Raw genomic sequence first — 27,623 nt, forward strand, 5'->3', positions numbered from 1 at the left:
TATGATAAGCCCTACGTGTCCTTGAGCTCTCTTAATGTCTGTGTCTCGTTCTGGAAACTGAGTGTCACTGAGGTGGGTGTTTAGTGACCAATAGGAAGATGGGTGTATGGTCGAGATCTCTGCCAGAGTTGAGTGGAGGGAGGGCACCTTGAACTTTGGCTCACTTTCTGAATGCCATCATCACCTCTCACTGGTTTAAAGTCACTTGCAGGAGTCTCAACCCCCTTGTCCACCTGCCCTTCTCCCAGCACATGTGCATGTGCACATGCACACACATGTGCGTGCACACACACGCACACAGGCATGGTCTCCAGAGTGAAGAAATAAGGAGTAATGACAATGTGGGCAATGACCTGAAATTGTTGGCCTTCAGGTCATTTGGAAGAGCCCTGGTCACCCCTGACCAGAGACGAAGTGTCAAATTCCTCAGAGACGTAGATGAGGTGATCTGTGCCTGTCTTAGTTCTCTCTGATATTTTTCATTTCCTTGGTGCCTGGAGATTTTTCTCCATTTGTGGGCCATATCTGAGTTGCTCCATGGAGTGCAGGGCTGTGGCACTTGATGTTAATGAGCTGGCTGGTCTTTAAATAGCACAGCTCCTAGAAACAGAATCACCTGTTTTACAGCCTGGGTTTGAAGACGATTGTTCAGAGAGGATTCTGAATGGCTGCTTGAGCATCAGAGAGACAGTCAAGTGCTCCTCACTATGCCCCTACTGTGAGGCCAGACTGGCTGCGGACACACACGCCACACCAGGGACGTTTCCTCTAGGCCTGGCCGGATCATCCCTCACGATGCATTACACTCAGGTTGCATCAGGATGAAGAACAGCCAAGCCAGAATCTCCTTGATTATCGGAAACTTAGTCATTTGTTCTCTGAGTCAGCTTGATGGCGTGTAATGTTCACATCACACTCTGCTGGGGCTGGGCCAGGAACCAACACGCTCGCCAGCGTTTCAGCAATGAGCTAATCACTCCCACATTCCTAGCCAAGCGCTCCACTGGAATTAATACTGTCACTGCAGCAAACCAGAGTCCTCACAAAGGTTGCTCTTTCTTTCCCCATGTCATATGCTGGCATGTGCTTTCATCACGTGAGCCCTAAGCCCCTTCTCCTTCAGAAGGCCTTTCCAGGCTGAGGCTCTGAGATGTGCTGCTAGGAATTCAGCCCAACAGATTGTTTACTGAAAACACAGGGGTGCATCTTCCTTTAATCCAAGGAGCCTATGATCCACTTCAGCTAGGGCATGGCACACAAACTCATGTGTCCTTGGGACCATCGGGGTGTCAGCCACATGGCATTGGCGAAGAGCAGGAGAAGGATGTGGGGCTTTGGGGAGGCAGGCACTTCAGGGGGATGGAAGAAGGCCTGGGGGAGGACGGGCGTCTCAGCTGCGTCCTGGAGACGGCAGGATGTGGGCAGGTGTGGTGGGTGGGCAGTGGGCGACCTCTGTCCTGCTTCACTCCTACACTTCTGGGTTCTAACTATTAGGACAGAAAAAAGTGTCTCCACATCTGCTGGGGCGGAGCTTGTGAGACGACAGGGAGACCCCATGGAGGGCACCTAGGCAGGGGGGGCACCTGGTGCACAGGGTCGGGGTGACCGAGAGTGTGGGTGTTGTCCACCCCCAGCCACTTCTGCTGCCACCGGGCGGACGGGAAGGTGCCCTTTGCAGGGCATGGAGGTGAACTTATGTCGCTTGTCTGATAAAGCCACGGCGACCGGCTCTTTCTTGGTCTTTCTTATAAGATACTGTCAGTGGGGAAACAATCTCTGATTTTTGAAAAGCCTTTAGTATGATAAGGGGAAAAAGTGACAACAATGAGATCAATAGAGAGGGTATTCTCAAAAAGTCTGTGCCGGAGCAGGAATTCAGAAAGATGTGTAGACGATTGTTTGTGGCTCTTTGGCCTTCCAGTGTCTGTGCAACCACACATCCTCCTCTTCCTCTGATGGACATTTGGGTATTCCCAGTTTGGGGCTATTAAGAATAAAGCTTCTCCAATTATTCTTACAGGTTTCTGCAGGCCAACATAGACATACATTTCTCTTGCATATGCACCCGAAGTGGAATTGTCGTGTCGTAGGGTTGGTGTCTGTTTATTTTTAGTAGATTATTGCCAGGTTTTCAAAGTGGTTGAGCTGGTTTGCAAGCTATCCGACGATGCCTGAGAATTAAGTTGCTCTGCACCCTCAACACTCCAGTACTCTTGCCTGGAAAATCCTATGGATGGAGGAGCCTGGTAGGCAGCGGTCCATGGGGTCGTGAAGAGTCAGACATGACTGAGCGACTTCACTTTCACTTTTCACTTTCATGCATTGGAGGAGGATATGGCAACCCACTCCAGTGTTCTTGCCTGGAGAATCCCAGGGACGGGGGAGCCTGGTGGGCTGCCATCTCTGGGGTCGCACAGAGCCAGACACGACTGAAGTGGCTTAGCAGCAGCAGCACCCTGAACAACACTTGCAGGTTTCTGTCTCTTTAATGTTGGCCTTTCTGGAGTCGTTTGGTGGTACCTTGCTGTGCTTTTAATCTGTATTTTCCTGATCGCTGATAACATGTGCCTTTTCCCCACACTGACAAACAGTTCTGCAACAGCAGTTGTGTGTCCTACAGTTCAGCTCAATTATGACAGCATCTACTTGGAGACGGCATCCGATTCTACAGGCTCAGGGCTGAGTGTCAGCAGGCTCTCCCTGTCCCCTTTCAGACACCAATCACAAGTCCAGGCTATCACCTGTGCTTCTGACTGACTGGCTACAAACTGGGGGTGCCCATGACCCCTCCTTGGGCCTGATTAACTCGCTAGAGTGACTCACAGAACTCAGAGAAACATCTACTTACATTGCCAGTTGTTGTCAAGGCTACAAAGGAGCTGTCAGATAGAAGATTTGTAGGGTGCAGAGGGCCTTGAAGTGCCCCTGCTCTCTGGTCCACCACATTCCCCTCAGTGCCACCTGCTCACCCACCCGGATGCTCTCCAAAGCCAAAAGCGCAGCCTTTTGGATTTCTGTGGAGGCTTCGTTACCTAGGCACAGTTCAGTGAATCATCAGCCATTGGTGACTGATTGAACTCAGTGTCCAGCCCCTCTCCCCTCCCCAGAAGGGTCCGGCTCCCTAACCATGTGGGTGGTTCCCCAGGCCATCAGCTCCCATCCCTGGATTATCTGGGGACTTTCTCAAAGTCATTTCATTAACATGGCAAAAGATGCCTTGTCCTTCTTTCACTTCAGGAAATTCCCAGGGCTGTAGGAGCTCTTTGCCAGGAACAGGGATGAAGACCAAATATATCTTTCTTGTTCTAAATCATAGTATCACAGCTGAGAACACTGGCACTTCCTTGTCGCTGTTATTCATTGGAAAGTCCTCTTTTGCAAAGTGCTTGCTCAAGTCTCCTGTCCATTTTTGATTTGTTTTCTCTCTCTTTTTTTAAGTTGTAGTAGTTTTTGTACACCCTGGAGACAAATTCTTTGTTTAAAATATACAGCACAGACATCTTACCGTTTGGGTAGCCTGTCTTTCACTCTCTTAGTGATGTCTTTTGAGAAATAGAAATTCTTATTCAGTTTATCTGTTAACATTTAAATCAGTTTTTTCTTATAAAATTTATTGAGAAATGATACACATAAAATACACTACATCTGTTTAAGGTGTATAGCTGGGTGACTTTTGACAGCTGTGCACAACTGTGAGACAGGAACTTTCCAGCACCCCGGAAAATTCCTTCTCTCCATGTACTGTCCATTCCTTGCTCTTCCTCTGGGTTGTGGGAAAGCACAGAGATACTTTTTGTCATTTTAGAGTAGTTTGTATTCTTTATTAATGTAATCATACACATTAATACACATTATGTATTACACATATGATACATATTAGTGTAATCATACACATGTACTCTTTTCTGTCTGGCTTCTTTCACTCGGCATGATAATTCTGAGGTTCATTTGTGTTGTGGGTATCAACACAGTACTGAATAGCAATGGTGAGAGTGGACAGCCTTAATTTGTTGCTGGTCTTAGGAGGAAAGTATTTAGTATTTTACCTTTAGATCTGAAGTTAGCTGTAGGCTTTTAGTAGGTGGGCTTCCCTTGTGACTCAGCTGGTAAAGAATCTGCCTGCAATGCAGGAGACCTGGGTTTGATCCTTGGGTTGGAAAGATCCCCTGGAGAAGGGAAAGGCTACCCACTCCAGTATTCTGGCCTGGAGAAGTCCCTGGACTGTATAGTCCATGGGGTCGCAAAGAGTCAGACATGACTGAGCGACTTTCACTTCTTAGTAGGCTGAGAGATTTCCGGTCCCTGGTTTGTTTAGAATTTTTATCATCAGTGGGTTCTGAATTTTGTCAAAGGTGTTTTTGCATTTATTTTAAATGCAAAATTTATTTATTTGAGATGATCATCTGGTTTTTCTCCTTTATTCTGTCAATATGGTGAATTACATTACATGATAAATGTTAAACAAGGTTTGCATTCTTGGGATAAACCTCATTTGGTTGTGATTTTTTTCCTTTTAAAATATTTCTGGATTTGATTTGAGAATGTTTTAAAGATTGTAGTGTCCACATGCACCCCAATGTTTATCGAAGCACTGTTTATAATAGCCAGGACATGGAAGCAACCTAGATGCCCATCAGCAGATGAATGGATAAGGAAGCTGTGGTACATATACACCATGGAATATTACTCAGCTGTTAAAAAGAATTCATTTGAATCAGTTCTAATGAGATGGATGAAACTGGAACCCATTATACAGAGTGAAGTAAGCTAGAAAGATAAAGAACATTACAGCATACTAACACATATATATGGAATTTAGAAAGATGGTAATGATAACCCTATATGCAAAACAGAAAAAGAGACACAGAAGTACAGAACAGACTTTTGAACTCTGTGGGAGAAGGTGAGGGTGGGATGTTTTGAAAGAACAGCATATATATTATCTATGGTGAAACAAATCACCAGCCCAGGTGGGATGCATGAGACAAGTGCTCGGGCCTGGTGCACTGGGAAGACCCAGAGGAATCGGGTGGAGAGGGAGGTGGGAGGGGGGATCGGGATGGGGAATACGTGTAACTCTATGACTGATTCATATCAATGTATGACAAAACCCACTGAAATGTTGTGAAGTAATTAGCCTCCAACTAATAAAAAAAAAAAAAAGATTGTAGTGTCCAGTTACGTGAGGGATAGTGATCTCTACATTTTTTCTTATAATGTCTGGTTTTGGTATCAAGATAATATTGGCCTTTAAAATGAATTTGGAGTGTTCTCTCCTATTTACTGGAAGAGTCTGTGTATAATTAATACTATTTCCTTCATAAATGTTTGGTAGACTTTACTAGTGTGGCCCTCTAATCTTAGAGTTTTTAACTGGGAATTCAGTTTATGTCATCAGTGTGCCCTGTACAGGTTATCTGTTTCTTTTTGGATGAGCTCTGCTAGTTGCTATCTTTCAAGGAATTTTACCAGTTCTTTTAAGTTGAATTTGTTGCCTAAAGTAGTTCAGGATGGTCTCTTATTATTCTTTTATTGTCTAAAGGATCTGTAGAGATAGTTCCTCTGTTACTTGTGATATTGATGATTTATACTCTTTATTATTATTTTTATCTTGATTGTTCTAACTGTGAGTTTCTACACATTTATACATTTTGTTGATCTACCCAAAGAACCAGTTTTTAGCTTAAATACTTTTCTCCCTACCTTTTAAAAACACTGTTGATTTCTGCTCATTATTTCTTTCAACTTATGTTGGGTTTACTTTGCTCTCTTTTTTTTTAGCTCCTTGAGATGGACTCTAAGACCATTGTTTAAAAACCTCTAGTTTGTCCCAGATTTTGAGAATGGCTTTCCTGGGTTCTTGACCAAAATGCTTACAGGCCCCTGTCTCTTCAGCCTTGAACATTCCAGTTGGAAGATTTTGAGCTCCTGCCACACACTGATGGGTGCAAAGTCTGGCAGATGACTTGGTGGGAGGTGGATTGTATATGTACTGCAGGCCCCTTTCCTGTAATGTGCTTGGCCTTCTAAACATGTGATGACAAGGGGAGAAATGTCAGTCTTGCTGGCCCAGCTCCCTGGCATTTTGCATAGTCTCAGACTTAGCAGTTGTCCTGTGGGGAGAACAGATCTTGTGTTGGACACTCCTTTAGTTTCCAGTCTGTTGCAAGCCTTGAGGCTGCAGAAAAGCAAGGCCGATTTTTCTTTCCTCCTGTAGAATCCCTTGCTTGGACCAAGCCTGATTCTTAGCCAGTGTTCAGAATTAGCAGCTTATTTTTAGCATATCTAGAAGGACTCTTCCTTGTGAGGAATTTTAATTCATATAGTCTTCATTGCTTTGATGGTTTTAGAAATACAGTTGTTGAAACTTACCATTAAAAAAAAAAGCTTGTTCCATTGATAGTGTTGGCCTCCTCTGACCGCAACTGGGTGATAGAAGGCAGAATTCTCCATCCCCTCTGAATAATTTATATACAATCAAATGCATCTAGTTAAGTGTACAGATGAATAAATTTTGACATATGTATATTCCTTGTAACTACCACCACAGTGAAGAACATCATCCTCAAAGATTCTGGTGCCCTTTTCCATTCAGATCTTACTGCTTATGCGATTCACTTTTTCCATAATTTCCTATGAATGGAATCAAACAGTATTCACACTGGCTTCTTTTTTGTCTGTTTTCTTTCTTTCAATATCTGTGCATTTGAGATTAATCCATGCTGTGTAAATCTGTTTTATTTTTGTTATGGTTGAGTACTATTCCATTGTATGACATCTTTATTTTTTTTGCATACGGACAGACATTTGGATTGTTTACAGCTTTTGGCTATTATAGGCAGAGTTGTTATGTGTATTTGTGTGGTTGTCTTTGTGTGAGAATTTTTTATCATTTCTTTTGTGTAAGTATCTGGGAGTGGAGTAACTGGGTGGAATGATAAGTGCTATGGAAATGCTTTCACAAGAATCTACCTATTTTCCAAAGGTGTTAGGTAATTCTACGTTCCTTGGAGCCACACATGACCGTTCCAGTTTACTGCCACTTCTGGCAATACTTGTTATTGCCAGTCATTCTGTTTTAGTCATTTTACTAAATGTGTACTGGTTATCTCATCATGGGTCTATTTTTATTTTCCTAAAGACTAGTGATAGGTACTAGTATCTCACTGTGGTCCTAGTTATTTTCCTGAGGACTGATGACAAGCTTGTTTTTCGTATGCTGCTTAGCTGTTTCTATGTCTTTCATGACGTATCTATCGAAATGTTTTGTTATTTTTTAAATCGGGTTGTTGTTTTTTTATTATCGAGTTACAAGAAGTTCTTTGTATAGTCTGAATACTAGTTCTTTTTCAGATATATGTATGAAATTTTTCCATCTATTTGCCTTTTCATTTTGTAAATAGTGTCTTTCAAAGAGCAGAATTTTAGAATCTTGATGAAATATAAATTACCATTTTTCTTCAATGGATTGCTTTTTATTGATGTTTCTAAGAAATTCTAGTCCAAAGTCCAAGAAAAAAGATTTTTTTTTCTTAATTTTCTTCCAAAAGTTTCACAAATTTAGCTTTAAAATGTGGGTTAACTTTATGTATTTTGTTAGCTAAAGACTGAGGTTCATCCATATATTGTTGTTATTGTTTAGTTGCTCAGTCATGTCCAACTCTTTGTGACCCCATCAACTGTAGCCCACCAAGCTCCTCTGTCCATGGGATTTTCCAGATGAGAATACTGGAGTGGGTTGACATTTGCTTCTCCAAAGGATCTTCCCCACCCAGGGATCGAATCCGTATTGCCTGCATTGGCAGGTGGATTCTTTACTGCTATGCCGTCAGGGAAGGCGTATATATATGTATATACATATATAAATACCCAGTTCTTCTGACACAGTTTGTTGGAAATACTTTCCCCATTGAAATGTCTTTGCACCTTTATCAAAAATCAATTGATCATAAATTCATAAATGCTGGGTTTATTTTGAGACTCTCTATTCTATTTCATTTTTATGTCTATCTTTATAATAATATGACACTGTACTGATGACTGGATATCTGAAATCAGATAAACTAGATCCTCTAACTTTGCTCTTATTTTTCCAAATAGTTGTGACAATTCTAGGCCTTTGCTTTTTTTTAAATTTTAGAGTCACCTTCTTAATCAGCTTCTTAACTTCTAGGATTTTGATTGAGATCACTTTGAATCTGTAGGTTGGTTCACACAGAATCACATCTTAATAATACTGAATCTTCCAATCAATATTGTAATCTCTCCACTTATTAAATCTTTAATTTCTCTCAGCAGAGTCCTAAAGTTTTCCTTTTGCAATGCTTGCAAGTATTTTGTTAAATTTATCCCCTCAAACATTTTGTGCTTTTGGGTGTTGTTATAAAAGAGAAAAACAATACAATGGGAAAGACTAGAGATCTCATTAAGAAAATTAGAGATACCAAGGGAACATTTCATGCAAAGATGGGCACAATAAAGGACAGAAATGGTATGGACCTAACAGAAGCAGAAGATATTAAGAAGAGGTGGCAAGAATACACAGAAAAACTATACAAAAAAGATTTTCATGACCCAGATAACCACAATGGTGTGATCACTCACCTAGAGCCAGACATCCTGGAATGTGAAGTCAAGTGGGTCTTAGAAAGCATCACTACGAACAAAGCTAGTAAAGGTGATGGAATTCCAGTTGAACTATTTCAAATTCTAAAAGATGATGCTGTGAAAGTGCTATACTCAATATGTGAGCAAATTTGAAAAACTTAGCAGTGGCCACAGGACTGGAAAAGGTCAGTTTTCATTCCAATCCCAAAGAAGGGCATGCCAAAGAATGTTCCAACTACCTCACATTTGCACTCATCTCTCACGCTAGCAAAGTAATGCTCAAAATTCTCCAAGCCAGGCTTCAACAGTATGTGAATGGTGAACTTCCTAGATGTTCAAGCTGAATTTAGAAAAGGTAGAGGAACCAGAGATCAAGTTGCTAGCATCTGTTGGATCATAGAAAAAGCAAGAGAATTCCAGAAAAACATCTACTTCTGCTTTATTGATTATGCCAAAGCCTTTGACTGTGTAGATCACAACAAACTGTGGAAAATTCTTCAAGAGATGGGAATATCAAACCATCTTACCTGCCTCCTGAGAAATATGTATGTAGGTCAAGAAGCAACAGTTAGAACCAGACATTGAACAACGGACTGGTTCCAAATTGTGAAAGTGAAAGTCGCTTAGAAGTGTCTGACTCTTTGCGACCCCGTGGACTGTATAGTCCCTGGAATTCTCCAGGCCAGAGTACTGGAGTGGGTAGCCTTTCCCTTCTCCAGGGAATATTCCCAACCCGGGGATCGAACCCAGGTCTTCCGCATTGCAGGTGGATTCTTTACAAGCTGAGCCACAAGGGCAGCCTGAGAATACTGGAGTGGGTAGCCTATCCCTTCTCCAGCGGATCTTCCTGACCCAGGAATTGAACCGGAGTCTCCTGCATTGCAGGCAGATTCTTTACCAACTGAGCTATAGGAGGATGTCAAGGCTGTATATTGTCACTCTGATTATTTAAGTTACATGCAGAGTACATCATGCAAAATGCCGGGCTGGACGAAGCACAAACTGGAATCAAGTTTGCTGGGAGAAATATCAGTAACCTCAGATACGCAGATGACACCAGCCTATGGCAGAAAGTGAAGAGGAACTAAAGAGCCTGTTGATGAAAGTCAAAGAGGAGTGAAAAAGCTAGCTTGAAACTCAACATTCAGAAAACTAAGATCATGGCATCTGGTCCCATCACTTCATGGAAAATAGATGGGGAAACAATGGAAACAGTGACAGACTTTTAGTTTTGGGGGCTCCAAAATCACTGCAGATGATGACTGTAGCCATGAAATTGAAAGATGCTTGCTCCTTGGACGAAAAGCTATGACCAACCTAGACAGAATATTAAAAAGCAGAGACATTACTTTGCCAACAAAGGTCCTTCTAGTCCAAGCTATGGTTTTGTACAGTAGTCACGTATGGATGTGAGAATTGGACTATAAAGAAAACTGAGCGCCGAAGAATTGATGCTTTTGAACTGTGGTGTTGGAGAAGACTCTTGAGAGTTTATTGGCCTGCAAGGAGATCCAACCAGTCCATCCTAAAGGAAATCAGTCCTGAATATTCATTGGAAGTACTGATGCTGAAGCTGAAGCTCCAATACTTTGGCCACCTGATGTGAAGAGCCGACTCATTAGAAAAGACCCTGATGTTGGGAAAGATTAAAGGTGGGTGGAGAAGGGGTGATAGAGGATGAGATGGTTGGATGAACCAACTCGATGGATATGAGTTTGAGCAAGCTCCGGGAGTTGGTGATAGACCGGAAGCCTGGTGTGCTGCAGTCCATGGAGTCACAAAGAGTCAGACAGGACTGAGCAACTGAAGTGAACTGAACTGAATAAATTGGTAGTTTTATAAGATATTCATTTCTAATCATTAGCTAGTCTATAGAAATACAGTTTGTTTTTGTATTCTGAATTTATATCCACTACTTAGCCAAAGTCACTTATTAATTTTAATAACCTTTTACTCCATAATGTTGTCACCTGCAAGTAAAGATAGTTTTACTTGCTCCTTTCTATATAGGTATGTCTTTTATTTATCTTTCCCACTATATTGTCCTCTAGTATAATATTAAATAGAAGCGGTAAGAGAGGATGTTTTTGTTTTCTTTTTCATCTTAAGAGGAACGCATTTAGGCATTCACCTTTAAATATAATGTTAACAGGTTTTCCATAGATTCTTTTATCAGCTTGAGACAATTTTTTTCTTGTTTTCTAAATTGAAAATTTTTTATCATAAATGTTTGTTGAATTTTTCAAGTTTTTTTTTGCATTTATTGAAATAATTACAGATTATTTTTCCTTTGTTCTGTTATTACCTGGGTTGCATCATTTAAATTTTGAATGTGAAACCAACTTTATATTCAGAGGTTGAATTCAACTTGGTCCTGATGGATTATCTTTTTTTAAAGAAAAGTATATCTAGGTTTTTTTCATGATTTTGATTTGCTGATACTTTTTAAAGAAATTTTATGTCTGTGATCATCAGGGAAATTGCCCAGTCATTTTCTTTTCTTGTAGACTCTGCCTGGTTTTGTGACAGGATAAAGCTAGCCTCATTAAATGTATTAGGTAGTGTTCCTTCCTCTGTTTTTTAAAAGAGTTCGTGTTGGGTTATATTTTTTTTCCTTAAATTTTCAATAGAATTCATTCAGTCCTCAAATTTCCTTTGTGAAAAGATTTTTAATTGAATTGATTTTAGCACTTTTCAGATTTTTGTGTCCAGAGTCAGCATTAGTACTTTGTGATTTGTGAGGTACTGATTTTTCTAGTTATTAAATTCAGTGATGTCAACTTTCTCTTTATGTTGCTTCATTATTCTTTTAATTATGATAAGATCTGAAATGATGTTACCTTTTGCACTAAGATTTGTGTCTTGTATTTTCTCTGTTTAAAATAAATCTAGCTAAAGGTTCATCAATTTTATTTATTTTTCAAATATATAGATTTTGCTTTCATTGATTTTCTCTATTTTTGATCTGACTTTCCTTTTATTGATTTTTATTCTTGATTTTATTCTTTTCTTCCTACTTATTTGAATATACTTTACTGTTCTTTTTCTAACTTCTTAAGGTGGAAGCTAAGATAAGTGATTTTGGATTTTTTTTCTCCTCTTATAGTAGCATTTAGACCTATAAATTTCCCTCAAAACTCTGCTTGAGCTGTATTTCACATATTTTTTTAAGCGTTTCATTTTGAAATAATTGTAGACTCACAGGAAATTGTAAAAATAATATGAAGAATTCTGTGTACCATTCACCCACTTTCTTTCAGTGGTGACATTTTGCACATGTATAATATAATATCAAATGCAAGGAATTGACATTGATATATTGACATTGACATACTGTTAACCAGAACACAGACGTTATTCAGTTTTCATTGTATTTTTAAGCTGCATATCTTTCTTGCTGTGTGTGTGCAGAATTCTATGCAGTTTATTCCAGATTACACAAATCAACACCATAGTTAAGATGCAGAATTGTTGCATTACCAAAAAGACCTCCCTATGTTACCTCTTTGTATTCTTATCCATCCTCCATGCCATCCACTGCTCCTGACCCTTGGAAACTGCTAATCTGTCCTCTATCTCTATAGTTTTACCATTTTGATAATGTTATGTAAGTGGAATTATGTAGTATATGGCCTTTGGTGATTAGCCTAATTAGCAGTCTCATTTATTGAATTTTTCATTATATATATTTCATATATTCATCACATATATTTTCATATATTTATATATTCCATATATGTGTGTGTATATATATATATTTTTTACTTCTGAAAGTTCCATCTGGTTCTTTTTTATATCTCCCATTTATCTCCTATCATGTTCATGTTGTCTTTTAAATACTTATACATATTTATGATAGTTGTCTTAAAATTCTTGTTCAGACATCCCTTCATTTCAGGATTTATTCATACTGACTGCTTTTTCCTTTGTTTTTTGGTTACATTTTCTTGCTTCATTGTAGGTTCAGTAACTTTGAGTTGGATGTTAGACGTGAATATTAGTCTCTGGATTTTGTCATTTTTTTAGACTACTGAACTTTTGAGGCAAATGAGGTATTTGTGAATCAGTTTGATATTTTTTAAGGTTTTACTTTAACTTTTTAGATGGATGTGGAGTATCTTTTGTTGTTGCTAAGTCATGTCTGACTCTTTTGCGACCCCTGTTGGATTTCTCAGGCAAGAATACTGGAGTGGGTTGCCATTTCCTTCTCCTGAGGATCTTCTTGACCCAGGGATTGAACTGGCATCTCCTTTGTCTCCTGCATTGGCAGGCAGATTCTTTACTTCTGCACTACTTGGGAAGCCCCTGGGGTATCTTTTACTCTAGGCTAATTTAACCTCATTATTTAGGTGCAATTCTCTGCTGTCTCTACTTATTGCCTTAGTCATTCAACTGGAACTCTTTGCTCTTGCTGGTCAAAATTCTAAATGTCTCCCAACTATCTATTGAACAATAGAAATTGTTCAGTTTTTGCTTTGCCTCATTGAATTTCATGTGTTGCTTAGAATTTGGCAACAGATGAAGGGGACTTCCCTCTTTTGCAGATTATTGGAGCTCTTTTAATGTGGCTCTGTTCTCTTCATAGCCTTCCCTCATATCTCCTCTTCACAATCTCTAACTGCTTCATATGTTAACTGAGCTCAATCTCTAACTGAGCTCTCATATGTTTCACCAGCTTAGCAGGCTGTGGTTTTCTTCTTGGGTTCTCCTCCTTGTCATGCAAGTGCTTTCACTAAAAAAGGCAATTCTGGGCTTATATTTATTACAGTTTTGTGTAGTTTTGTTTAATGCCCAAAATCAGTTGTTTCAAATATATGTTTTTTCAGTTTTCTGATTCATGCAAGAGGATAAGTCCTCCTATGGTTACTTCATCATGTGCAGAGCAAAAGTCTCCTCTCTTTGTGTCGTTATTATTATTATTTTGTGGTAAAATACACATAGCATAAAATTTACTATTTTAATCATTTTTAAGTATAGCTAGCACTAATTGGCCGCCTAATGCAAAGAGCTGACTCATTGGAAAAGACCCTGATGGAAAGATTGAAGGCAGGAGAGAAATGGGACGACAGAGGATGAGATGATTGGATGGCATCATCAACTCAATGGACATAAGTTTGACCATAATCCAGGAGATAGTGAAGGACAGGGAAGCTTGGCGTGCTGCAGTCCATGGGGTAGCAAAGAGTCAGAATGACTGAGCAACTGAACAACAAACCTCCTTTTAGGATCCGACATGCTTATTATGTTTATGTCTCTCCCTGAAAGAGCTTCCCTGGTTGTGCAATGGTAAAGAATCCGACGTAGGAGATGCAAGAGATACAGGGTTCGATCCCTGAGTCAGGAGGATCCCCTGAAGAAGGGAAGGGCAACACACTCTCGTATTCTCACCTGAGAAATCTCATGGACAGAGGAGTGTGGTAGGCTACAGTCCACGGGGTCGCCTAGAGTTGGACATGACTTAGTGACTAAACAGCAGCTCTCCCTGCAAGTCCTGTTCTCCTTATATTTCCTTACTTTGCTGTATCTAACCCAAAGTAGATACTCAGTAAAGATTAATTTAAGGAAGAAAAGGCATCAGTATCTGCAATCATGGATGAAGCTAGTGACTCGTTTGTCTCAGACTTTATTTATTGCCTCTGATTTCTTCCTGTTCTTTCTTGAACCCACTGCATCTGGATTTCTCCTGTTTCTCCACAAAAACATCTTTGTCAGAATTCACTAAAGACCTCTTTGACTTTGCTCAATCCAGTTGTCAATTATCAGTCTTCATTGACCCATCAGTAGCATCTGAATCCAGGTCATTGTTCCCTCTTCCTTAGAACATTTTATTTGTTTGACTTCTGGGACACTCCTTTCTCCTAACTTTTCTCTTAAATCTCTGATTGCTTCTTCTCAGTCTTTTTGCTGGTTCCTTCTCATATCTTACTTCCCTGGTGGCTCAGACGGTAAAGCGTATCTCAGTCTTCAGTGGAGAATCCAGGGCTACATCCTTGGTACTATTTTCTTTTAACCTCCTTCCCTCAGTGATCTCACCTGATTTCATGGCTCTAAATACAACTGTGCCCTGATGAATCTTAACTACATCTTTCTAGCCTGAACCCTAGCCCCTAAACTCCAGGCTCATATGCACAAGCCTATATAACACTGCCATTTGGCTTTATGATGGGTATCTCTTATGTCATGTTTGAAAAACAACTCAATCGTCATTCTTTCCCCTTAGCCTGCTTTTTCCTCAGCTTTCTTTAGATTGGTTGTTGCCAACTTCATTCTTTCACTGGTCAGGCTAAAACCCTGGGACTCATCTTTAGTTCTATCACTCCCATGTTTGATATACCTGCAATTTTTGTCTGTACTTTCTTCACAATACATTCAGGATCTAACTGCTTCTTACCACCTTCACTGCTATAACTGTGGCCCCAAGCCACACTTTTCTCTCACTTAGATAATCTCTTTAACTTTTTAACAGGTCTTCTGGCTTCAGTTTTTTCCCAGTTACAGGTGATTATTCCCATAACAGTCTGAATGATCTTTCTAAAAATAGTTGGTTAACTTCTTCCTCTGGGAAGAAGGAGTTGATGTACTTTTTCCTATTCCTTCTTCTAAGTACAACTAAAGAACCTAGATGTTATATATTAAACAACATGGACTGTGGATGATGCTGAGAAGAAGGTAGGCCAGCCAGGGACCCCAAGACCCAAAGAATGACATGACAGTGAATTTCTTGAGTGTTCTTTTTGCCATATATATCACAGACTTCAATCTGAGATGCTGGCAACCCATAAATACTAGTGCAACAGAAAGAAGCCTGCTCTCTCTAGCCAAAGGACCAAGAAAGAGACAGCTTAGCAAGACAGAAAGCTGTTAGATAATAACTGCTGTTCTCCAGACAAACAGCACAGAAATCTTTAGCCATTATTTCTTCAAGTACTTTTTTTAGCTCTGCTATTTTTCTCTACTTCTTTTGTGACTGTGATGGCATGATTGTTAGTTCTTTTGTCATGGTGCCACAGGTCTCTTAGCTTCTATTTATTTACTTTCAGTGTATTCTCTTTGTTTTTCAGAGTGGGTAATTTTTAAAATTCTGTCTTCCATTTCACTGATTCTTTTTTCTGACTCCTCCTTTTTTGCTACTGAGCCCATCCATTGAGTTTTTTAATTTTGGTTACTGTGTTTTCCAAAAGATATAAAAGGAGTGAACAGTTCCCAATTCATTTTATAAAGCTAAAATTATTCTGGTATTAAAGGCAGAAAAAAGACATTAAAAAATACAGACTAACATCATTCATGAATATAGATGCAAAAACCCTTGGCAAAATATTAGCATACAGAATACAGCAATACATACATGGAATTGTATACTAGGACCAAGTGGAGTTTGTACCAGGGATGCAAGCCTGGTTCAATATTTGAAAATCAATTAATGTGATATACCATATTAGCAGAATAAATAAGAAAAATCAAATGATTGTATCACTTGATGTAATGAAGCATGTAGCAAAATCCAACATCTAATTAAAAGCTCTCAGAAAATGAAGAATAAAGTAAAACTTATTTAACTAGATAAACAGTACCTATACAAACATACAGCTAATATTATACTTAATAATGACTGACTGAATGATTTTTCCCAAAGATTAGGAATAAACAAAGATGTATATTTGTATTCCACATGGTCCTGGAAGTTATAGCTTATACAGTAAGACAAGAAAATAAAAGGCTTACAGATCAGAAAACATGAAATAAGGTTGTTTGCATCTGCAGATGACATGTTTATCTATGTAGAAAATCCCAAAGAATCTACAAAAGCAAAACAACTCCCCCAAATCTAGAACTATTAAGCGAGTTCAGCAAGGTTGCACAATACAAAATAATTGCACAAAAATCTATTTTATATAGTTAATGAACATGTGGACACTAAAATTAAAAATTCATTATACTTCCTGAAAAATAAACAAATGTAGGTATAAATCTGACAAGACAGTTATAGGACTTTATGCTGAAAAATGCAAAATCCTGGTGAAAGAAATCAAACTGTATCTAAATAAATGGAGAGACATACCATGTTCATGGATTGGAACTCCCACACAGTTATGATATCAATTCTTCTCAAATTATCATACAGGCTTAATGCAGTTTCTACTAAAATTACAGCCAAAATTTTTATAGATATTGACATGTTGATTCCAAAGTAAATATGAAAAACAAAGGAACCAAGATAGCTAAAGCAATTTTGAAAAGAAAGAGTAAAGTGAGAGGAAACATTCTGCCCCATTTCAAGACTTATTTTATAGCCATAATATTCAAAATTATGTGGTATTGTTGGAAGGATAAACACAGAGGTAAGTGGAACAGTGTAGGGAACCCAGTATAGAAAATAATGTAGAGAACCACAGCAGTATGCAGTGGCTTCTCTTGTGGATCATGGGTTCTGGGTGCACAGGTAGTTGTGGTTCCCAGGCTCTAGAGCACAGGCTCAATAGTTGTGGTATACGGTATGCTCCCTGATACATGGCATGCTCCGTGGTATATGGCTGCTCTGTGGCATGTGGCATCTTCCCAGATCAGGGATCCAACTCTTGTAATCTGCATTAGCAAGTGGATTCTTTACCACTGAGCCACCAGGTAAGCCCCTAACCAACAAATTTATGGAGTGTTTACCAAGTGCCAGGCCCTATAGACGCTTGGGCACTCTCCGTGAATGGACTGGATGGAGCCCCCCCACCCCCACCCACCCAAAGGAGCCTTGTTGTCAGGAGAGATAGAAGTCCAGTAGAGAGGTTGTAATAAGGGAACCACTGACTTGTTGTTCTGAAGGGCAGTGCCGGGATGGGGTGGGGCAGGTTGGCGTGCAGGGCTGCCCTGGTGGAGCAGCTGACACCCGAAGACAGGCTGGGGGCAGGTGAGGGAGTTAGACAGGTGGCTGGAGGGAAGAGCACTTCCAGAGGCCAAAGGACAGGAGAGGTTGGTGTGCTGGTGGTGGTGACTGAGAGCCTGTGGGCTGGGCCGACGCCATGGTGGGCGGGGCCGAGGCCATAGTGGGCGGGATCAGTGCGAGCAGAGCTTGTTAGGCGCAATTGGAGGATTTGGCTTTTACTCTTTGGGAAATCGGGCTTCCCTGTCGGCTGGTGGTAAAGAATCCACCTGCAAGGCAGGAGGTGCGTTCAGGCAAGGGAGGGGGAAGATTCCCTAGAGGAGGAAATGGCAACCCTCTGCAGTATTCTTGCCTGGGAAATCCCATGGACAGAGGAGCCTGTCTATGGGGTCACAAAAGAGTCAGATATGATTTAGCGACTGAACGACGACAGACTTCGGGAAAGGGGGCGCCATTGCTGGGTTTTGAACAGAGCAGTGGCATGAATGGACGTAGGCTGTAATGGGCTGACTCTGCCTGCCCTTTGGGGGGTGAGGACAGGATGGGGAGCCCATCCCGTTAACCCAGGGGAAGGGCGATGAAGGTTCGCACCAGGATCGTGTGGAAGTGACGTTTTGATTCTGGGTCCTGTTGGATGGTAGCGCTCATGGTAGCACACAGTCAGACAGGAGATGTGGAAAGGAGTGAATTTTGGCCTGCTAGTCTGGGAAGCAGGCATTTGATGGTCATTGTGGGGAAGCCCTCAGGACCCCTGGTGGGGAGTGATGGGTGGTCCAGGTCCCTGTGTGGATGAGTCATACTGGAGGTGGGAACAGGCTACTTGCTGCAGATGAACAGGGGTTTGGGAGAGAGGACTAGGCCTTGGAGACCGAGGTGTGGGACTGGTGTGCATTGTGGTGGATGGATGGGGCTTCTGAAAGGGAAACAGAGAGGGTCCAGAGCCTTGGACTGAGGCTGGGCCCTCTGGTGTCGAAAGGTCAAGGAGACCTGCTGAAAGCAGCAGGTCAGGAGCAGGGAGAGCCCAGGGAGCAGGAGTAGGTGGGTGGCCGGTGTCAGAGGTCGGGGGTGCTCAAGGGGGTGCTGGCAGCAGGACCCTGCGGTGTGGAGTGGCTGGGGCTAGGGGAAGGGCAGGCAAAGCTGGTGAGGTGAGAGGAGGAGATAGCCAGGGTTGTGCCCATATTTTCCTTCCAAAAAGAATAAGGCATGTGGTGGAGGGGATGGGGGAGTGGGGCCAGGAGCAGGGATTTTGTAAGTGTAAGACTTTCTGGCTTCTCTTGGCGGTTCAGCAGGCTTGCTGCGAACCTGCGGCTGAAGGGGGCCCCTGCCTGTCCTGGGGCTCCCACCCACATGGGCGCCCAGAGGGGCTCCAGGGGGAGCTGGCTGCAGCCGGGAGGTAATCGGATATGGGAGGAAGGTAGACATGGAGACGTAAAACACTGTCTGAATGAAGGGCAATCATATTTGAAGTAATTTGAAGATTGACAGGAAATTCATAAAGGGAATATGGAGTTCCATTTACAGCAGCAGGAGATTGCCTTGTCCATAGCTTCCTGACCTCTGGAAGAACAGAAGTTGCTGCTGGCAGAGTTCCAAAACATGAAAATGTAAAATGGAATTGAATAATCTCTCCTAAATCAATTTTGTGAGCCAAATGACCTACAGAGGGATGTGATATAGTGCGAGTGTGCGGCCGAGCACTCCTGTCTGCTGAATGCATTAGGACAATTGATTCTGGAGATTCGCGAAGGCTGCTTTCCTTCGGTCCTGGTCCGGGAGCCTGGCTGCTGCTCTCATCGTCTCCAGAGGCCGGTCTGGGAAGCGGTGCCGCTTGTTCTGGTTTGCTGAGTTGGTTGCAGAATCTGCCAAACGGTCTTCAGGCGGCTGTGGACAGGGGCTCTGGCCCAGCAGGAATGTCTCTGCTGGCTCTTCTCTTCAGTGCTTTGCAGCCGTCTGCGTGGCAAGGTTCCTGAGTGTGAATACTCTTGTGTATTCTGAGTTCTGACATCTTCCCCACCATCAGCCAATGCCGAGAGGGAGCTCAGCTGTGTTGGTCCCAGGGCTGAGCAGGGACGTTGCCCTTGGCACTTAGTCCTGGGAGGGAGTCTTGGCGCTTTCCTGTGGCTGTTGTTTGGTAATCAGGGCCTAACACGATGGTGTGTGCTGAGTTTATTAGTCCCGCTGGTGCTGGTTTCCACCCCGCCCCCATCTTCCTCTCACCCCACCCCATCCCTCTCTCCATATGCAGAAAATACTCTTGAATAAGGAGAGGTTTTAGCTTAATCAGCAAATGCTGTTCAGTTAGCACAAATCCCAAAGGCACAGGAGGGCCTTTTAGCAGCTTAGAGTAAGAAGCTGTGGCCTGTTGGCAGAGGCAGTGCTGGCCCACATGAACATGTAGGGATGAGCTCAGAAAAGCCAGTGGATTCCTGTGCCTTTTATTCTCCAGTTTGAGACTGTTCCAGTTCCCAGGGGGACTTAATTCTAGGAATAGGGTACTTGTTTATTTTGAAAAATCAATACTTCGCTTTGCAAACTTGGATCAAATAGAGCAGAAAGTGCTTAGAGGGAGGTTGGTTAAAAAAGACAACAAATTCTCATGGTTATAAGACTCGTCATTGTCAGCACACCTTTTTTTTCTCTTTTTACAACTTTTATTTCTAGGGCCTTGAGGCAGTCTCCATTTACTCTCCTTGTAGACTGAATGTGCACACATGTTATTAATAGCAGGTGTGGGAAAGAAAGAATGCTTTGTATTCTGAAATACTCCCTGACTCCCTGACTTTGGACTTGAAATCCTGTTTGTCCCTAGGGATCCAGGCCAGTGCTTCTCAGACTTTACCCTGCATGTGAATCACTGGGAGTCTTCAAATGCCGATTATGATCTGGTAGATTCGAGGCAGGCCTGGGACTCTTCATTCCCAGTGAGCTCCCCTGGCCCCCCTTGGAGGGACTCTGATCAGTGCACATGGTCTGTCTCCAGGTATCTGTCACCAGCTTGGTGTCTGAGGGAAAGTACAGGTTGTGGTATCAGAGCGAGGCCCCTGAATGAAGGAGATTGCCTCTGGCTTCACTGTGTGCTGTCTGTCCGCCATCAGGCTCCTGGAGCGGGTGGGGCGGGGTGTGCAGACCAGGGGCCAGGCAGCTGAGTGGTGCTGTGTGGGTGCTGTGTGCTCCCCTGTATTGCACAGGAACTGGCTGCCCCGGGGAGGAGGACACTGTGGTTTAGAAGAGTGGAGAAGGTTTAGAAGGTTGTTCTACTAAGAAATGTGTCAGGGTGCAGCCCAGGCCTCTCAGCACAGAGCCTGGTCCTGCTGCACCATGGGTGACCACCAGGGGACTGGGGCCGGTTGGCATGACTCAGAAAAAACTGCGCCAGAGGACCCAGCCCTCCCCAGCCCCTTCTTCTGAGGGATAGGAAGGTGGAGGACTGGAAAGCCTTGGGTTTGGAAATAGCCTGAGAGAAGTTCAGTGTGAGAGAAGCGTCAGTGGTTAGATTCACAGCGATGGCCAGCTTACCTTGTGGGCGAGCTCGGGTTGGGGGGCATCTGGCCACCTTGGGGAGGGAGGTGACAGTGGGAGACTGGGCACCAGGAGCCCCGCGCTGGGGCAGAGGGTTAGATGACGTCTAAACACCCCGAATGGTTCTCTTGGGAGACTTCAGGACTCCCGTGTGCCCCTGTGGTCTGTGACTCCCTGAGCTCTCGCACCACCACACGTGGGTCCAGCAGCCAGGAGGGAACCATGGTCTTTGCTGCATGACGTTGAGGAACCACAGAACTTTTGGCAGCTGAAGGGAGTCCTCCTGACATATGGGAAGTAGAGTGAAAGCTCTGTGAAACAGCTGTATCCAGGTAACCTTAGTGAGACAGAAGGAGATCAGTGTCTCACTGAAGTATTACTGAGACAGCAGAGCCAGCAGCTGGAGCGTATGGGAGGGGTGGATTTACTGCTGTAAAGGGTTAATCCTTTCAGAGGTTCAGAAATACTTTTAGGGAATTAATGTCCAGGATCTAATGGCATATTGATGACTGTGATGCATGTGGTTCCGTAAAAGCTTTTAGACTCTGGCTCTGTTTCAAGGGCACAGATTTAAGATGACTCCTGATCTTTCTCCATGTAGGAAGAGTCCTTTGTTCCCCCAGGAGCATCCACACTTTTCATGAAAATGTCGACGTGACAGGAGCTCTGCCCATGGCCAGGCCAGGCTCTGGGTGGCAGCCACCTTGCCATGTTCCTGGGCCCTCGAACAGAGTCTGGCCTGACTGTAGTTCCTGGCAGCGGGAGTTCAAAGACTGGTTCTCTCGCTTGCTGGCTGTGGAGCTGTTAGACAAACCATTCAGCCTTATTGATGGCCTGCCTTCTAGAATAGTCAGCGTACCATGCTGATATTTAGTGTAAGAATTTGAAATAATCTTACAAAGCAGGCACTTTGGTCTGCTTCCATTAAAACTAAGCAGATCACCTACCTTAGCGGGAGGAGAGACACTTTGCATCTCAGATACACTGCTGGTTACAAGGCATGCAGATGGTGAAATCTGAAGCAGTTCCTAAAAACATGGACCTTCTGGCTTTGCAGTGTCCGTGTCTTCAGGTCCATGACACGCTCTCTGAACTTGAGGAAGTTGCTGTTGAACATGACTAATGAAATACCATGACCAGACTACTGAAAACTTGGCGACCTTGGTCTTTTTCTTCTTTTAATTACTGTTTTCATATTAAAAAAAAAAAAAACCCAAACTTTTCTTTCAAACAGTTTTAGAGTTACAGATTTATTATAAAGATAGTACAGAGAATTCTCATAGCCGGTTTAATGGTTTATATTAGTCAGGTCCATTTGTCATAATTAATGGACCGATGTTGGTACATTATTATTCACGAAAGTCTATCCTTTCAGTTTTCTTAGTTTTTCCCTAGCGTCCTTTTTCCATCCCAGAATACATTTGTCATGTTTCTTTAGGCTCGTCTCGGCTATGATACTTCCTTAGGCTTTCCTTGTTCTTGATGGAGTTTTGGGTAGGACTGGTCAAATGTTTTGTAGACTGTTCCTCTACTGACATTTGATGTTGTCTCATGATCAGATTGAGGGTGTAGGTTTTTGGGAGAAAGTCCACAGAGGCAAAGGGCCGTTCTCATCATGTCCTTCCAGGGTGGGTGTCCTCACGTGACCTACATGGTGGACACTGACTGTGGTCACCTGGCTCCTGTGTGTCTGTCTGGTCTCTCCACTGCATAGCTGTCCCCTCTCCACCGTCCTCTGGAAGGAGGTTGCCATGCCCACCCTGTACCTGAGGAGGGGCTGCTCCCTCCCCTCCCCAGGATGGAGCAACTGAGAACTCATGGATTTTCCTGCGGAGCAGGTTCCCTCTTCTCTTATTCTCACTTATTCACTGACACTCACTTGTGTCAGTTTGGATCCGTGGGTATTTGTTTATCCTTTGGTGTAGAGCCCTGCACTGCTTTCTTTATTCAGTTGCTCAGATTGCTTTGGTTTTGATGGATGGGAATTCATTCATTGGCTCCTGTGTCCCTTTGATGTGCCCCCGTCATTGTGTGTGTGTGTTTGCTCTGTTTTGTTTTTTAAGCATATCTTTCCTTTCTTGTGCTATAAGATACTCCAGGCCCATTTTCTGTGTAGCCTGCCTCTGTCCTAAAAGCCAGGAGCCTGGTTCCTTTGATCAGAAAATGGTATAAGAAACCAGTGTCTGGAGGCTAGTGTGGATGTTGTTACTGAAGTGCGGTTACTTCTAGGCACTCCTGGCTGACAGCGCAGGGGAGATGTATGTACATACTAACCTGTGTATCCAGACATAGCTGTCAATATTTCTGTGTGTAACCATCTGTATTGGTATAAAGCTGAACATGAGTTCATACTGACATTTGCAGCGCCAGTTCACCCAGCCTCTCCCCTTCCTGTGTATAACCTCCCCTCAAACAATGGGACACCTGGCTCCTACCACCGGGTCCACTTTTACTTAATGACTTAATTCCAGCACACATGCTCATCAGCAAGACCGGAATCGTTCATCAGCTTACATCTCCTGGGAAACAACCTTATCAACTAGAGCACAGCGTTTAAGCACAGTTCCTTTGCCTTTACTCTTATGGACTCCACTCATTTCCAGAGTTCCTCAACCCAACTCCTTATTCCCCACCCTCTCCAGGGAGGCTGATGCAGACATTTGAAGTGCAGTTGAAGTCTTTTGTCACATTCCACATTCCATCTCAGGAGTCTCCTGACATCCTAAATGCTTTTAAAATTGCATACATTAAGGTTTATTTTTTGTGCTGTAAAGTTCTGTAGCTTTTGACAAATGCTTACTGTCTTGTAGTCACCACTGCAACATAACACATAATAGTTTCACTGCTCTAAAAAATCTCCCGTGCTTCCCCTGTTCAGCCCCTTCCCCGAGCCCTAGATAATCACTGATCTGTTTATCGTCTCTGCAACTGTGTCTTTTCCATAATGTTATATAGTTAGAATCATATAGTATGTAGCTTATTCAGACAAATCTCTTTCACTTAGCAGTATGTATTTAAAGCTTCATTTATTTTGTTTATATGTGTGGTTTGATAGGTCATTTCTTTCTTATTGTTGAATAATATTCCATTATACTAACATACTGTGACTTGTTTGTCTGTTTACCTATTGAAAGATGTTTCTGTTGCTTCTAGCTTTTGCTGGTTATGAATAAAGCTTCTATAAACCTTTGTGTGCAGGTTTTTTTGGACATGAAGTTTTCAGTTCATTTGGGCAAGTACCAGGGAGCACAGTTGCTAGATCACATTGTAAGACTGTGTTTGAGTCCCTCTATGAATGAATGAGAGTGACCTCCTGCTTTTCTGCTTCCTTGCCAGCGTTTGGTAATGTCAGGATTTTCTAGACTTTAATAATCCTAAAATGTGTATAGTTGTATCTCATTCTTTTAATTTGAAATTTCCTAAATTCCCCAAATTTGCAGTTTTGCTCTGTTTTTCACTTGGTGAGTCAGTCCTGAAGACTGACTCTTTTCTGCCGCTTGCAAATACAGTAGCCTCCACTGTCTGCAGTTTTGCTTTTCTCAGTTTCGTTTACCTGAGGTCCAAAAATAAACAATTCATCTTTTCATGAATCTGAAGAGCATGATGAAGTCTTGCACTGTCCTGCCCTATCCTGCCCGGGCCGTGGATCACCCCTTTGCCAGTGTGTCCTGCCCTTCAGTCACTTAGGAGTCCTCTCTGTGATCAGACGGCTATTGCAGTATTGCAGTGTTTGTGGTCAAGTTACCCTTATTTGACTTAATACTGGCCCCAGACTGTAGAGTAGTGATGCTGACAATTCAGATATGCCAATGAGAAGCCATCAAGTGTTTCCTTTAGTGAAAAGGTGAAAATTCACATCTTAATAAGGAAAGAAAAAGTTGTATGCTGAGGTTGCTAGGGTCTACGGTAAGAAGGAATCTTCTCTGCGTGAAATTGTGAAGAAGGAAAAAGAAATGTGTGCTAGTTTTGCTGTCGCACCTCAAGCTGCAAAAGTTACGGCCATGGTGTGCGATAAGTTCTTAGGTTAACATGGAAAAAGCACCAAGTTGGGGGAAAGAAAAAAATAGAAGGTGTGTTCGAATTGTTGGCAATGTGTTGGGACAGAAAGCATGGTTTGTAAGAAATCTTCGGCAAGGGAGACATCAAAATGAGTGGCCCCAGCCACTTACTGCACATAGGGTTGGGTACACAGAGTCAGGACTAGGTTTGGGCTGAAAAAATATAAAAATTACTGGAGAAGTTATTAGATATTATTAATCTCTTACTGTGCCTAAACTATCACTTAAATTTGATCGTAGGTTTGTGTGTTTAGGAAAAAGCCTAGTATACAAAGAGCTCACTCCTCTCATGATTTCAGGCATCCTCTGGGGGTCTTGGAACATAGCCACTGTGGATAAGCAGGACAACTGTGAACTCTTTCTTTTCCAAGCAGGCTGTTTGTTTCCATGTCTTCTATTGACAGTGTGAGTGTTGGTTTGTGGTCAGCATCTTTCTAGCTTGAGCTACTTTCAGAATCTACATTCATATACTGATTATGAAGATCCATTTTAGAGAGAGTTGCTTCTGTATCATTTACATTGAAATATTGGTGCCTTTGCAGTGAAATACACAGGTCATCTTCTGGCACTGTGGGGTTTGGGGACAAATGTATTATAGTTACTCCGATGGTAATATAATTCCAGGCGTCTGGATGGAGTCTGGGGACGAATGTATCATTGGACTTTAGGAAATCACTCCAATGGTAACATAATTCCAGATGTCTGGAAATTGAAACTCCTGATTTCTGATCAGAAGTTGTCCTTGGCATCCTGAATCTTTCAGGAAAAAACCCAGGCTCGTGAGCTCCTGATCTACACACTCTGGGGCCTCTGACTTTGACTGTAGCTGTGCTTCCAGTGGAACCCCCACTTCACCCCTTCACTTCGTCAGTGTTCCAGCCAAACTGGGCAGAGCCCTGGCCCTGTTCTTGCTTTCCATCTGTTGGGACTGCCATCTGAACTCTGCGTGTCAGTGTTGCCCCCGGGCCTGGCAGAGCACTCTCGTCCATCCACGCAGCTCTCCTGGCCTGCCCAGAAGGAAGCAGCCTGCCCTGAACATCGTGGCTCACTGCTTGTTACCTCAGCCGGACAGGGAGACGTGCCTGCCTTGCATCATGGCTGCTGTGCCCCCACATCCGCTCCTTTCATGGGGGCGCTGCATGGCCTCTCCCCCGCACAGTGGGCTCCTCCAGGCTGTGCCCCCTGCCCGGCCCCCGAGCCGCCTCCCTGGAGCCCGGCATAGCAGGACCACTCTCGGCTGCTGCCATCCTGCCCTCTCATGAGGGGCCCGCGGGCTGAGGGTACGCATCACCTAGCTGGTGGGCTCAGAGATGACAGTGGCAGTGAGGATAACTCTAAAGATGGAAGGCCGTGTGACTCTGATCCACACGGACCTGGCCAGGGGCAGCAGAAGCCCTCAAACCGGTTCAGCTCCGGCTCTCCTACGTGCCCTGTGGTCACATGCGGATGCCTTTCCTCACCAGCTGATTCTTTATCTGCTTCGGTCACTCTTCCCAAGGGTCACTCCTCCCAATCCCGCTGTCCCAGCTCCGCCCAGGTTTCTCTTTTCTTCCTTTGTCTGTTGAGTGCTCCTGGTTGACTTGGGGACGGGGGCTGTTGCCAGGACAGCTGCCAGTGGGGCTTGCCCAGAGTCATGTGTTTAACTCTCACTGCGTTTGTAGTGTTGTCTAAGTTTGTGGTTGGGAGGATAAGGCTGTTTCACATTTCCCGTTCTTGCTTGTCTTTCCCCTGGAGGGCTGGTGGCCTCCACAGCAAGTGGAGAACATTTTGCCCTCACTCCTATGTCTCTCCAGTGTGGCTGCTGGTGCCCCAACTTCCCTCATTCCTTCGGGGTCTTACCCACTCTCTGTTTGACAGCTCCCACCAGGGTTTCCCCATCAACTTGGACTGTTTGTCTGCCTCTTTGACGTCTCCACTCGCAAGGCTCATGAGCATCTCAGACTTTGCAGGTCCAGAGCTGAACTCTTGAGCTTCCATTGCAGCCCTCATGTCTGACTTGATGGAGCCGAGGTCTTGGAGCCTCCCTGACATTAGTTCTTATCTCAAACCTGCCTCCAGTCCTCTGGGAAATCCTGTGTTTCAGGGTGCCCAGCAAGCTGATGAGGAATGTGGCTCTTAAGACTGGATTTGAATGACACAATACCAAATCCATTCAAATGCTTTTAATAAAATCATCCAGGAGAGAGTTTGATAATTTATATAAAGAAAATGTACTAGGCACTTAAAACGGGTCATCTGTTAGTGTCAGATGAACACATGTAAAGATAGAAGGCTTTTTAATATAAGATGTAGTTTATGATGATGAAAGAAAATAGTTATAAAGACAGATTGATTCTGAATTTATATATTTGTAATAACTAAAACAGATTATATAAGAAAGTTGGCTGATTTATAAGGTGAAATTGATAAATCTGCTATCATATGGACTGCATTAATGTTGCTTTCTCAGGAATTGAAAGATCCAATACACACATGAGTAAAGTGTTCAAGATTTGAACAACTCTATCTTCTTGGTCATATAAAAAAAAAATGCAGCCACTAGGGAATACATAAGTTCTAAATGCATG

The 27,623-nt window shown here is 42.9% G+C and overlaps 1 protein-coding gene across 11 annotated transcripts in view; it reads left to right on the plus strand.

Annotated features, from left to right (window-relative positions):
• PCBP3 (poly(rC) binding protein 3) overlaps window positions 1–27,623 on the plus strand; it is a 219,397-nt gene that overhangs the window by 36,743 nt on the left and 155,031 nt on the right. The window lies entirely within an intron of this gene.

This window comes from Muntiacus reevesi, chromosome 8 (assembly GCF_963930625.1).
Source record: "Muntiacus reevesi chromosome 8, mMunRee1.1, whole genome shotgun sequence".
Classification (NCBI taxonomy): Eukaryota; Metazoa; Chordata; class Mammalia; order Artiodactyla; family Cervidae; genus Muntiacus; species Muntiacus reevesi.